This window comes from Serinus canaria, chromosome W (assembly GCF_022539315.1).
Source record: "Serinus canaria isolate serCan28SL12 chromosome W, serCan2020, whole genome shotgun sequence".
Taxonomy (NCBI): domain Eukaryota; kingdom Metazoa; phylum Chordata; class Aves; order Passeriformes; family Fringillidae; genus Serinus; species Serinus canaria.
The window spans coordinates 860,524-875,318 of record NC_066342.1 but is presented as its reverse complement, the minus strand read 5'-3'; the positions used below and the strand labels follow the sequence as shown (position 1 = coordinate 875,318).

The following is a 14,795-nucleotide window of genomic DNA, read 5'->3' as shown; positions in this document are numbered from 1 at the left end:
AGCGGTGCTGATATTGGGGTCTTTAATAGGTGTAACGGGGATATCAGGGAGGTGTCCTTTCTGGACAGTCCTTTATATAATGACCTATGTTACCACAGTGAAAGCATCGAGCCTGTTCTTTAGAGGCTATTACTGCATATGCACCAGAGACACCTTCAGCAATGCCCTTAGCAACAGCTTGGGCCACTGTATTATCAGTGGACAAGTGGCGTGTACAACATTCCAGCATTTGCTCTATGGTAGGGTCTGTATCTATAGGTAAAGATAGGATTGTTTTACATTTTTCAGGATTGTTTTACATTTTTCATTTGAGTTACTCATGGCAAGCTTACATAAGAGTTCCTTTCTTGCCTCTGGACTCTCTATCTGTTTTTCCAAAGCATCTTTAAGTCTGTCCACAAATTTGATAAAACTTTCATCTGCTCCTTGTTTAATAGTAGAAAAATGACAAGTTGGGATAGATTCATCATTTATTATTAACAGAGAGGTTTTTGCTCAAGAGCCACATCTTGGAGAGCATCCTTACTCAATGTTTCAAGCTGGTCAGCTGGTTTCTGCAACTCGCCTTCCCCAGCCAGCTGTTCTACCGTAAAATTTGTTTTATCAGCATCTGCTGAATAAGAGTCCGATAATGTTTTTAATTGTTTTTTCCAATGCCTTTCCCATAACATGTATTCAGCTGGCGTAAGCAGGCAATGAGATATGTTTTTAATATCGTGTGGAAGCAAAACATGTGCTGAGAACATAGCTTCTAAGAAATTTCTAAAAATATGTGAACCTCTACCATGTTCTTTAGCTATATTTCTTAATTGTACAAGTTCCTTATTTGAGTTAGGCCTCCACGTCTTAATAGCAGACTCTCCACCATTTCGTCCTTGCCTATATTCCACCGGGAAGGCGTTTATTTTTTCTGCCATCTGCCAATCGCCTGCCTTGGTCGCCTCTATTTTAATTAAAGCCCAAGGATCAATTTGTAAAGAATCAGAGTCCGAACCACTGGAACTGTTGTTATTCTCCAATAAGGAGTTAGGGCGGGTAGACCGTAGCCTGTGCTTTTTGTAGGATTTTGAAGCGGGTTTATTCAAAAGCTTTGTATTTTGTGAAGAAGCACCAGGCGTTTGGGCAGAAGGAGTCATTGAAACTGGAGTGGCACCACAGCAAACACAGACATGAGAGGGGGGAGTGACACCATGAGGGGTCCCGGAGATAACGCAGGGGTTGCATTGAGAGTGGGAGGAGGACTGGGTAACATGAAGGGGGGGACAAGAAGCAGGTGGGGGTGGGGGGGCAGTCAGATCGGTATGCGACTGCTGAAATGCAGTTGCTGGGCTTGGGGTATGGGTGTGCCCCGAAGGTTGTCCCGTGGAAAGGCTGGGAGCAGGGAGGGAACTTGCGTTTCTATGAGGGAGGGCGGATAAAGCCGAACTTTGAATTGATAACGGCGCGACCGAGGGGGAAGGGGGGAAACGGGGCCGGGGGTGGTGGAAGCAGGAAGAGGGGCGGTGGGAGCGGGGGGTGTTGGAAGAGTGGGCTCTGGCGCGAGGGAAGGAGGGGCAGATATCTGGGAGGATTAGATAAGGACAGGAGAGAGAACAGGGGGCCCCGCAGCAGTGAGCTGAACCCCGGTTGAGGATGCTAGAGGTTCAACCTCCCCCGCAGAGCTAGAGCTGGTTTTTTTCGCCATCGAGGGAAAAAACAAGGAATCCCCGCGCTGGGGAGAAGTTTGTAAGGTAGCTTTCGCAGAGGAATTTAGATGGTTATCAGGTTCATTAGCATGTAAAAGAGCCTCTGCCTCTGTTATGCAATCAAATTTTTTTTGTTAGATTTTTGACCGCTTTAGTTATAACATGAAAAATAGGAACAAATATCGTTACAGAAAAATCCTGGCTAGTCTGTAAGTTATATATTGTTTTCCCAATCATATCCCAAAAAGAATTTTTTAAAGTTATTTCTGTGTTAGTATCAGGAAACTGAGAAAGTATCCATTTTATAAATTTTTTTAGGTTAGTCTTGGAAAGTTTACCATGTGATAAGGAAAAGTTGTTAGTAGATAAAATTTCTAGGATTAGTAAATATAAATCTCTCTCAATAGGGGATAGCCTTAAACTCGAAATTTTCATCCCCATGTTATGAATTCCCCTCCAGCAGCTAAAATAAGAAAAAAAAGAAAAAAAAACCAAAAAGAAATCCCCGAAAAAGTTTCTAGCGCGCTTAGAGGCTGGTTTAAACTTACATATTTCTTCAGCAGTGGATCAAAAAGCTACTGGAAGGCGTCTGCCAGGCCGTCTCCTCGGAACTTGGTCCAGATGACTGATTTGAGGTTCGAATCGACCCCCCTGCTAGGAGATCCCACTAAAACGAGGGATAACTTCACAGGGAGACGCAAAAGAACGGCAGTTACAGTTTCTCGGAGAGAAACGCTGCTCCGTCAGTGAAGAGTCTCTGTTTCACCTGTTCGATGCGGCAGATGTAAAATGAATGCAGCCACAGGGGCTAGCTCCTCAGCCGGATAGCTGGTTCCCCGCAGGGTAAGCGCCCCAGGCAAGTGGCCCAATGCCGAACACCTCAGCCCTCTGGAGGCTGGGGTGCCCTAGGCCAGACTGCCGCACAGCCGAGACCCCTAGCAAGCTTAGTGATTTCAGCTCTTAGTGAAAGTCAGCTCTTTTGTGATTTCAGCTCTTAGCTTGCTGTAGGGGCTGCGGCTGGCCATGGCTCCTGGAAGGCAGATGAAATGAGAGAGGAGAAGGCGGCCAAGAGCGTTCCACGATGGTTTATTCTGAGGGTCTCGCGAAGGGTCTTGAAGCTGCTCTTCTGAGGAAAGTGGGCCCAGACAGCCTCTTTTATAGGGTTAGGGAGGATTGAAAACTGACCAATTGTAAGGGTTAGGGAAACTAGCCTATGGGGTCACAGAGAGATAAGGAGGACCAGAGTGAGGACTCCCGGTACAATTTCTATGACTCAGCAAATACCTATCTCTAAACATCCCTCCACGGAGCCGTAGCCGGCCCTGCGTCTGCTACATTCTCCCTAAGTGAAGTGAAAAAAGACTGTTCTAGAGGTAGTAAACTGACTGAAATTTCAGGTTTTGTTTCTTTGCATTGCCATTGGGAAAGAAAAGGTTGTAGGGGGAGGAGAAGTGTCCTGAAGGTTTTGTTCTGATTCTTATTACTCTTTCTTTTAGTTACTAATAACAAATTTTTCTCTATATCCTTTTAAAGTTTTGAGCCTACTTTGCCTTCCTCCTAATCCTACATCACAAGAGAAAATGACTGCGCCAATGATTAGCCAACACTAAACCCATCACGCTAATTTGTGGATTGGCTAGGAAATCTCAAATTGGCAAACCAAAACCACTACACTCAATAATTGTCTTTACAAACCTTAGTTATCATTGACTTAATTTTCTGTTCCTGGGTCTTTTTTGGTTTTGCAATTGTTTGCAGTAACATTAATTTTTGTCCTTTTGTAGCCATTTCTGGATCTGTAGGCATAGCTACTACCTGCATCCCCTTGATCACATGTTGAATAAGTTGCACTAAGCAAGGGATCATGCATGGTAAAAAGATTAGAGTTGCTACAGCACATAAGAGGAAAAAACACATTTTTTTAACCCATAGTCTACCAGGTTACCACAAAAATATGTCCTATTCCCATCTTTTTTATGGTAGACTGGTATATGAGCTAACTTTGTTATTTCCTTTGTTATTTGTTTCAACATTTTTTCATTGTCATCTATTTGCAAACAGCAGTTTGAGTAATTTAATTTTGCATACGGTCCCCCTTCTTCTGCTAATACATAATGTAATACCATCTGATACTTAAATATCACATTTCTCATCCAAGTGGATTGGTCAGCACGTTGGTCAAGAGCTGGAGCTGTCTGGTTGGTTATTATTTCAAAGACAGCTTGTAACCTAATTGATATGGGAAACATGTATGTTAATGAAAACTCAGAATTTTAGAAGCATATAATGTACTTAGGCGGGTTGAAGAAAACAGAAATATATATCACTTATTTAGCAAGTTTGCAAAAGTGCCGAACACAGTTTGTAACAGGAATGTAACTTGCTAGGTAGAAAAAACTTGTAACAGAGCACATAAGAATTTAGTTGCTAGGTAAAGGCCATAAAGATAAGAAAACTCAGTAAAGCAAAACTCGGGTATTTTTGAAACCCATAAAGCAGAACCCAAATCAGCCAGGACCAGGCTCCTGGTTTTGGCCAGGGCAAACTGACCTGGGAGAAAGCCAAACCTCCACTGCACCTGCCCAGAATCAGAGGTCAAGCAGCAAACACTGAAGAAGAAGATGTTACTTCATCGAAGACCGCTGCCCACAACCCCCGGGGGCATGGCACCCCAGAAGACTAATTATAATATGAAGCGCAAGAAGGTGGAGAATGGGCAGGCAGGAGGTGTGGGCTTGGGGGATCAATGTATATTTAAACCTGAAACCTGTCTCACCAGGTATGCATGTATGGTGGAAATATCCCCCATGCATCCCAGCTGGAATAAAACATACCTGCTTTACAATTTTAATTGTAAAGTCCTTATTCACCAACTCATAATTATCCAATTTAAATTATAAATAGGTTCTCTGGCACCTGATATTAATTCATTAGGATTCCAAATGGCTGGTCCATAGCGCTATACGATTCGCCCAGGTAGCCATTCATCTTTTCTCCATTTTTGGGTGCTCCCTCCAGCCAGAGATGCATCAATTGACTGGGGTTTTTTTCTAATTAGATCATCATATACTTTGGTTCCTAACTGTCCTAGGGTGACTGTTATCCCCATTTGTGTGTGTAATTTATGCTGGATATTATGTTCTGCGCCTTTAAGACTGGCAGAGTGAAAGTTTTGTTTTGGGCCTCTTATCAGCCACTCAGCGGGACATCCAGATAGCACCTGTACATACTGCTGCTTTTTTTGCTTTTTGCGCTGCTTTTTGCCTTTGCTCTTGCTTCTGCTTCACTTCTGCTTTGCTTGCTCTTGCTTTTCCCCCCCCTTCTCATTAGTTAATTTAGCTAAACAGTCCAAATTCCTTTCTGGACTGCTTCCCCTCCCCTGTGTGGACCTGCCGAACCTGTTCCGGAACCATCGATTTGGAACCACCAAGCAGCTGCCCCAGCCCTGGAGGGACTGATAACAGCGACCACCCCCCAGGAGAGACTTTCTGAATTTGTCATCTTTTCAGAGCGGTGAAAGAGTGGTGTCATCCGGTATTGTTCATTTTGTGTGTTGGGGGGTGTTGTGCTTGTCAAATAAACAGGTTCTTTCCACCTCTCTCCGAGGAATCCTTCCCGAACCGGTTGGGGGAGGGGCCGTGTGGGTTTGTTTTTTTGGAGAAGCCCTTTTTGGGGATTCTCTCCCAAATTTGCCTTAAACCAGGACACTAACTGGTTTCCCTGAACTTGTGGTAGCAAAAAGAACAACAGTCTAATATATCCTACATAACATATCCCTGACTAGTTTGGAGGTTACCTGTGATAGACATGTTGGCTACCTGTGGCTTGTCATCAGATCATCCTGGCCTTTTGCAGATCCAACAACTACTAAGGTTAAAGGGTTTTGCTACTTGTCCCACTTCTGGACCAAACCTAACTGACAATATAAAGGTAAGATTATTAAGAAAAACATTCCATTGGTGTAATCTAATCTCCTAATCTAAATCTCACAGTTGTCTTCTGCACTACCTGTGGCGAGTAAAGGCACAGAAAGTGCTTAAATAAAGAAAACAAGGTCAGCAAGGGTTAGACCCCAAGGACTGAAGATTCTAAAGGAGTGATGCCCATACAGACTATTTCAGCAGACCATCTATGGGTAGGCACATGAGGCTTCCCTCAATGTCGACACACTGGCTACTGCTCTGGTGCACTCCTGTGGAATGTCAGTCGTGGCATCCCATCCTTTTCCTCTTGCTGAGATGTCCAAATCTCTGGGGCCTCAGAAACCTTATCCTGAGTGTGATGGGTCCACCCGTGTTCAGCTGTCTTGATGGCTGTTTCTGTGGTCAGTAACACTTGGAACAGTCCACATCACTTCGCCACCAGTGGTGCTTCTTTCCACTCCTTAACTAGCACCCAGTCTCCTGGCTGGATGTTATGAACAGCAAAGTTCAAAGGCAGCGTCTGTTCTAACTGGGCTTCCTGTCAAAGAGATTTCACAAGACACAGTATCCTGGCCACATACTGGTTTAAATATACATCTTCACTTCCCTGCCACAATGAAAATTAACAGGATAAGAATCCCAAACAATTCAAAGGGAAATAATTGAATATTCCCCCGGGTTTGGCTCTTATTCTTGCCAAAGCTAATGGCAAGAGCTGTACCCATGGCATTTTAGTTTCTGTCACTAACTTCAAAGGGTATTTCTTTATTCTTCCATTCATCCTTTCTACTTGACTTGGATTCTCAGGGTGACGGGGGGTATGGAGGTTCCACTGAATTCTCAAAGCAGCCATAATCCCTTGAAGGATCCCTCTGTAAACTGAGTTTCCCTGTCCAAGTCCACTGCCTTCACAATCCCATTTGTTAACTGATCAAATAGTTGCGGAAGAGACTAGAAACTCTTCTGCTGGCCCTGCCACCCGGCAGACCACTACCAGAGGATATCTAAGCCCTCTTGCCTAGGGCATCTCAGCAAAATACACCCAACATCCCTGGAAAGGACATGTAGCCCAAGATCATTTCCCTGCCTTGCAATGTCCTTTGTAGTCTGGCTATTACCTTTAGCAGGCACCCTTCAATATCTCATTTTTCTAAAACAAAAAGATCCAAGGCAGTACCTCTTGAATCCTCGAGAGTCCCAACGACTCTCCCCATGGAGCTGTCCCAATATTTGCAGGGTCAAAGTTCCTGGCATCCAGTGTTTACAGTCCTTCATAAATCAATTCTCCCTTCTTTATTTTGTTCCACCACCTTTAATTATCTCCAGCTCCTCTGGTGGAAAAGACACCACCACCACTTCTTCCCTCACCCTGGCAACGGCAGAGCCACAGGGAGCAAAGGGCAGATTCCAGAGACTTCTGCCAGAAGTGGTGCTTTCTGAACATCTCCACTGGCCAGTTGATTACCTGTTGGCTCTTCTGAGTACCTTGCCTGATGTCCTTTAACAGCTCTTATTTCCACCCTTTTGGTAAATCCACCACTTCCAACAAGCGAGCAATTGACCTCTCATGAGTGAACACTTTTCCTTGCAAGTTAACAAACTTCTCCCAGCTTTCCAATCACATGTACCACCTCACATGCATAGTTGGAATCAGTTAAATATTCACTGCCTTTCCTTGAGAAACTTTGCATAAATAGGAGTAGCGAGGCAAAGTTAAAATACTCTCTTAAGACATATGGCATGAAATTCAACAGTACATTAATTTGAGAGCTGGTAGGAGTCTTTTCTGTATTTTTCTCATGTCCTATTTTAAGTCCATGGCTACCCCTCCTGGTTTAGGAAGGGGGATTCAACCATTTCTCATGTAACATTTGCTTGGGTTTTGTTAAAAATTCTTTATTCACTAATTAGTAAATCCAAAAAATTTAGCCAAATTATATTAATTTTGAAGCCTTCTGAGGCAGAACTGGGAAGGTTAGTGAAATAGAGATTTTTGGAATTCACTTGAGTTAGCAATATGAATTAAGTATTTAAAGTTTAGCCTGTAGAACTATGTGTTGAATTTTAACCCTTTTACTTAAGAAACCTCTGCCATGGTACAAAGGGCATAGGAAAATGCAAATATCTGAAGCTTCTTGCATAAAGAACAATACCAGAGGAGACCAAGGGATGCAAAGAACCCAGATAAAGGAGCTCCTCAGTCTCCAAGCTGATCAAGGCCGACGGACATACTCAGATAAGCACCAAGAGACGAAGAGCGCACGCGCAAAGGAGAAGAGTTCAAAAGTTCAGTCATGAGGAATACCATGGCCTTCAGCCTCAGAGACCACCGAGGGACCCCCGTGCGACCACCACAGCAAACAACGCATGTCCAGAAGGGCATGGATCTGATTACCTTGCAAGGCGAGGACAGGTGGGGCCAGGGGTTGAATATACATGAAAAAGTTGGGCAATGTATTGCATATGGAACACCTTTGTGAATAAAAATGTGGGTCAGACTGAGGCTCGGGGCACAAGATTTTCACGAGAGCTATCTCACTTGTGCCAGGTGCTGACAATACATACCCACTTCGTAACTATCTCTGGTTGTGGAGTTTATTTATTCCGCATATCACTTCATTAGTACATATTTGTATGATTTCAAATATGTATAATTTCTTATACCAACTTTCAGGATAAAATTTGCTGAAACAAATTATACATCTATAAGACCATTAGCCACACAATTTTTCACTAAAAAGACAAAACAAATTAGACAAAAATCAAACTTAAGATTATGTAAAATGGTTTCACTCATATTTTATCTCCCACCAAGTGACTTGCAATGGAAACACAAACAGATTACAAGAAGGAACAAACTGACAATGCAAGCAATTACACTGGCACTTAAAATTTCATTGGTTTTCATGCAGCTCCATTTCATGGGTTGGTAGGTTCCTATAAAAGAAAAGTGAAAATTTGGCCTACTAGACCAATTATTAAAAATATGAGAAATGACGCTCACTTTTAAAATTTTAAAGTTTTGTTAAATGTTGAAAAAAATACAAAAAAAAGACTGAATAAGGAAAAATTGCAGTGCTGGGAGTCTCTGTGACTATCAGCCACATGCTCATCTACAAAATGGATGCTCTGCCGTTTATACCCTTAGCCCCACCCGAAGTTTTGTCAGTCAACTCCTTCTTAGCCATCCATTGGTGGAGATTGCTTTCTTACATCTTGATGGAGGTCAGGTGTTGTTACTCTGTGCCTTCTGGTAATAAGCTGGCCCTCTGCAAATGTCCTGACTGCTAAGACTATTACAAAGGAGAGGGGAAAGAGGACTATGGGGAGACATATTACAGTAACATTACTATACATTTTAACATCCACAAAATATCTACCTCTTAATTGTGAGAGCCAGCTATTGCATTACTCATCTATAACAAAAGGTTTATTAAACCTTAAAAAAAATACAACAGAAGACTGAATAAGGAAAAATTGCAATGCTGGGAGCATGGAACCAAACTGCCATGTGCCCATCTACAAAATGACTGCTCCACCTTTTATATCCCTGGGGGTTACATCAGCCAAACCTGGGCCCTCCCAAAGTCTGTCTGTAAACTCTTCTTCGCTGTCCATTGGTGGAGACTACTTTTTTGCAACTTGATTGGAGGTGAGTGAGACTTGAGGGGTTAGAAATCAACTTAGAGTAGAAATTTATTTCAGATTTAGATGAAGTGTGCTGTTTTAACTTATTTAGTCTGTAACTTGCTGTGCTCGCAAAGGCCTGCAGAGATGAACAAAAGAATTCAAGGCTCTGATATAAAGAGTTTTCTATCTCTACCCCAAACAAGGTGAAAGGAATGTGAGCTTCCAAGCTGGAGGGAGATAAGAGGGGCCCCTTAGACCTTGAAACTAGAGCAGACCAAAACTGAAGTTTGGCTACAGCCAAGAGACTGAGGAGCATGTGTAGACAGATGGGATGACCACCAGAGAGCTCTGCACAGGCTCAGAAGGACTGATAAGCTAATTTTAATATGAAACAGGGCCAAGTGGGGCTAGGAAATGAATATACATGACCTACTGCAGAAACTTAATGCATATGCAACAATTTAGAAGACAAAAGAGGGTCTGAATTCTCAGGAAGTGCACATGCCTTTGTGGAGTGATCCTGCATGTGGCCGGCGCTGAATAAATACTAACTGTGAAAAGTACATGATTGGCTCTTCACAGATATTAAAAGGAATACTATATGTGTTATGTTGTATTAATTAGTAGTACTGTAGTTTTTAAAGTAGAGTGGTAAATATAGTTTTAGGTTATAACACAATGTTAAAATAGAAACTATGCAATGTAAGATACTTTTTTACTTAGCTCAAGAAAGGAATGAGATAATAAAGAAATTATTCACAGAGATAACAGCAACAAGACACCTAAATTCCCAAGAGAAGAATTATTGCCTCCTTATTGGAAAAGACCAACTTTCTTCCACCTACTTCCCGACTTTGAGGCTCCAAGAGGATTAAGAGGGGAAGTTGACAATAACCAGAGAACACTCTTTGTTTGAAAAGAATTTGTACATCATGTATGAGATATATGAATATGCAATAGGCTATTGCTTTTAAGGGCTAACCCTTTGTTAGCATGTGTGCTTTCGGGGCTTAATTGCCCAGGAGGCACCCAAACTGTCCGTATTTCTTTGTTTTTATTGTCCTTTATTGTCCTAACTCTGATTGTCCAAATTCTTATTACTCTAATTTTTATTACTATTTTTATAACCATTTTATTACAATTAAACTTTTAAAATTTTAAAACAAGTGATTGGCGTTTTTCACACTAACCTACTTTACAACTTTTATGAGTTGTGGAGTTTTTCCATGAATCAGTGAGGTGTTGTCATGCCATGCCTCCTAGCAACAAGCTTTTCCCATCCCATGCAAGGGGCACATGTTCACGCCCATCCTTCATAAGTCTTTCATAACCAAGGCTGTCTGGTGGTAACAATACTGAGTGGGGAAGGGGACTATGGGGAGAACAGAGGCTGTCTGAACAGCAAGACTACGATAACATATCAATAAAACTTCTTTTAACATGTATACAATTTTCATCCCTTAATTGTGAGAGCCAATCCATCAGATTACCTATCTATAACAGAAAGAAGTAAAAACTTCTTGTGGCTAACACAAAGTGACAGAGTCCACAAGAAGAAATGGTTATCGTATTTAGGTGTGATTTTGCTGCTTGCAGTTTTTCTGCTCTCAAACTGTTTTCTTTATCTTTGATGCAGGGATGTTTGACATTCCTAGAAAAGAGAAAAGAAACAAACTTCCCCAGAAAAATATGCCTGAGCGAAACAGTTAATTGCATTAACTTATTCAGGTGGAGTTTTAGCTTTTATTCTGTGAAGTGCTTGTTGCACCAATTTTGTTGTTTCCCACAGTTTTTCAGTGGGGTTTCCTCCAACAGATTGTTCAGCGGAGGGATTGAGACTGCTTTTAAAAAGTTTTGCAAGAGTTGCAGGCTGTGAAGCAGGCTTCTCCTTTTTGCCTTGGAGCAGTTTGTCATATCAGTTTGCTCCTTTTGTTCCAATGATTTTCCTTTTAGGCATGATTGAGTTCCATGGCAAGCAAGGCCACTGCCTAAAGCCAGTCACTTTTTTTGCTCCCTATCCCAAGTTTTTGCATCAAGTCCACTCCAGGGGTAGGAAGGGGTCTAACAAATTAACCAAGGAAGGATAACAAAATTTTTTCCCTAAAGTTTTCCTATAGCCCCCACAGAGGAAGTTGCATGATAAATACCTAGGGCAGCATAGGAACACCACCATCCCCACAAGGCAGCAGCTGAAGAATTTGCCTCAGGATTAGAACCTGACAATTCTAGTTCTCCACAAAAAACCACAGACTGGTGGGGGATTCTCCACAAGATAGGAGTTGCAGAATTGGCTTCAGGACTGAAACCTGCCAACTCTGTCTTTTCACAACAAAACACACAAAAGCACAGGGGTGTGGGTGATACCTCAGGTTTTAGCTTTTATATTTTTCAGATTCTGTTCTGCTTTAGTGTGTAAGTCTAGGCTTCATATTAGGGGTAGTAAGTTCTATTCACAGAATAGGTAGACAAAACAAATCCTTCTCTGTCTGGGGACCCAAGGACAGCTGATTCAGATCTCAGACCCAAAAACATAAACAACAGTGGACTGAAGAGAGAAAACAAGAAGGATGGGACTTCATGGGCTAAAGCTGTAATTGGACAATTTGCTCCAATATGCTAATGGACCAAAACATATAAAAGTGTGAGACCCCATGACCAGTCGTCCATTTTGTGGCCATTTTAGGTTGTGCTGCCCAAGGTGGATCTATTGAGGCCTCTTAATAAAGACCTACTTTATTCTCTAGCTCCATCTAGTCTCTATTCTAGGTCAGCCTTCACAAGGCATCACAGGTCCCCTCCAAACAGGACCCTTTTTGTCTCCACACAAAACCCCATGTAGACAAAGAAATTAAATCCCCAAATTAATTTACCACAATTTCTACAATTCCCTCAGAGAAAGATCCTTTCAAACTTCTGTGCCTACAGAAGAAACCAAAATTTTCACAACTCCTTAAACAATCAAAGATCTTTTTAACAATTTTCCCCCCTTAGGGATAAAATTCAAAAAGTTGATCGAGAGGCTCCTATGTTTACTAGGAAACACATCTCTCCATCTGGACCCACCTAAAAAGTTAGCACGGGCTCCAGTTTGGTGTGTCCCTGGTATAATGGGAGACTCTTACACCCCTAGCAATCCATCTCCATTATCTTCTGGGCTTCCTCCTGAGGATCCAGCTGTCTCTGCGGACAGTCCTGCTTCCAGTGTCCCTACAGATTCCTTCCCAGCTGCTGTTTGGGTCGGCTCTCCCCTGCCAAGGAGGAAATGCTTCTGCCACATCCTTGCGGCAGACCTTGTCTCCTCTGTCCTGGGGGACCCCTTGCACCCTGTGGCTTATGGCTCATTCCTCCGAGGCTGTAAAAAATCTGCCCTCACCTTTGCATTTGCTTTCTCCTTTTCCTTATCCCTTTTTACACACACTTGATGTATCTTTCTAACCAGTTCATTGAGGGACTTATTCTGTTCTTCCTCTAATCCCCACCCCGCTATTGCCTGTGGGTACTCATTTTCCCACAGCTCAAAACCATTTGTTTTTTTAGTGAACCAAACAAAATCCTTAAAAGAAAATCCTACTCTTTCTACCTACTGTTATAAGTAACTGTGGAATTATTTGCTTTCGCTCTTATGTGTTGACTTTAGCAAATTATTATTAATCACAACAATTTTGATGTAGTACTCCTTGTAACCCCTTTTAACTACTTCAATATAGTATAATCTGTCAGCTTTTGGATGCATATAAATAGTACTGTATTGTATTCGCAAGGTGACCCTGAGAAGGAAGAATGATGCACAGAACTCCATGATATCAGAAAGCTAATTAATTACTTTATTATACTATATTATATTATAACTATTTTACACTGTATTACACTAAGAAGAACTATACTAAACTGAAGAACTTGTGACTCTCTGCTGATCAGACAGTCGACACAGCTTGGACCTGATAGGCTAATTAACATAAACAATGTCCACCAGAATCCAGTCAAGCAATCACATTCCACATGTTCAAAAACACAGAAGCAGCAAATGAGATAAGAATTGTTTGATCATTCTTTCTCTGCTTCTCTCTGTTCAGAGGGCATGTGAATACCACAGTAGTGTGATAAATATATATTTAGGTTTTAGCAAAACATGTTAACTTTTTGCAGGATGCTTTCATTCTGTAACTAGCTAACGATAGTGAGAATAACTTAGAAATAGCTGAAACTTTCTGTATGATTAGATAACATTGAAGGAACCACACAGATAACATCGGAAAAAGGATGTGAAAAAACCCTCTTTTTACTGACTCTGCATTCCCTGTCATTGTGAGGAAGGGGCATATATGTTGTAAGAAAATGGCATACACATTGTGAGGAAATGACATACATGACTTCCGAAAATAAAATCTTCAGTATTGAACAATGGGTCAAGGGTCAAATAAAGCTAAAAGAATTCCCAGAACAAGTAAAAGAACTCCCAGGAAATTTTGAACATGCATAACCTTATTAATATGTATGTAATTGGTGTACTGAAGAAAGTATATAAGAAAATTGTTTTAAGCTAATGGTATGCTTCTGGCATTTAGCCAAGGCACCCGAGTGCTGGGTATTGTCCCTTTTATCCCTTATTAAACCTTTAAAAATTTTAAAGAGTGAGCCATGTTTCTCACAGTACAATCTGCATTTCTCAGCTATTTCTTCCTCCTTGTGCTCACTCTCTTTATCACACACCGTATAAAAGAGCCAGTCCTTGTCCTGCTGAAGTGTGGCCGATGGCCACTGCATGCCCTTGCCTAGGGGTGGTTGGGGCAGGCACTTCCCGGCGCTGAGTCCCCAGCAGCCTCACAGCCCCCACAGGCCACAGGCCCCCAGCCCGTGCTCCTGGTCTTGCACCTCCACACCCAGCCCTGCCACTCCTTGCCTCAACCATATCTCTCCACACTCACCTTCAACTAATTCTGTTCCAACACACCAACACTATTTGTCTATCTCCTCTTGTCAAGACTCCTTCTCGACTTCCTTTATTGCCCCCCCCGGGCATGGATTGTCAAGACCCCTTTTTGACTTTCTCTCATTGCCCCCTTTGGGCATCTATATCCTTAATTACCTCTGCAAGAAGGTGTAAACCAACTCAACATTCTTCCAAGGGATTGTTCTGAGATATTTGTGCATCGTCATCCCTTTTGCCGGGGCCCCTTCCTGGCTTTACCTTTGCTACTGTCCATGGGTGCCTTGTTTTACCTGTGCTACTCTCCATGGGTGCCCTCCCAGATTTTTTCCCTGAAGATCGTGTTTTACTCACTGATGAGATTCTCAGTGGTCCCTCTGTCCTTGGGTGACTTTATGATACTTGTATCCCCATTTTTCTGTTTAGCCCAAAAATAAGTTTTGCACCTTTAAGGCTGGTTCTGAAAGTGAAGGTATTAAAAATGAGACCACAGTCCTGGCACTAAAAGTGATTTCAGCATTAATTATAATAAAAAAGCCTAAAGCAAGGGGGCTTGCGGGCTGAGCAGGAGCATTCCCATCGAGGATGCTGCAGTGCCGGCGCTGGGTCTTCTTCAGCAGCGATGTCCCC

At 42.3% G+C, this 14,795-nt stretch overlaps 1 protein-coding gene across 1 annotated transcript in view; it reads left to right on the top strand.

Moving 5' to 3' along the window:
* LOC127060973 (uncharacterized) overlaps positions 1 to 14,795 on the top strand; it is a 959,777-nt gene that overhangs the window by 277,070 nt on the left and 667,912 nt on the right. The window lies entirely within an intron of this gene.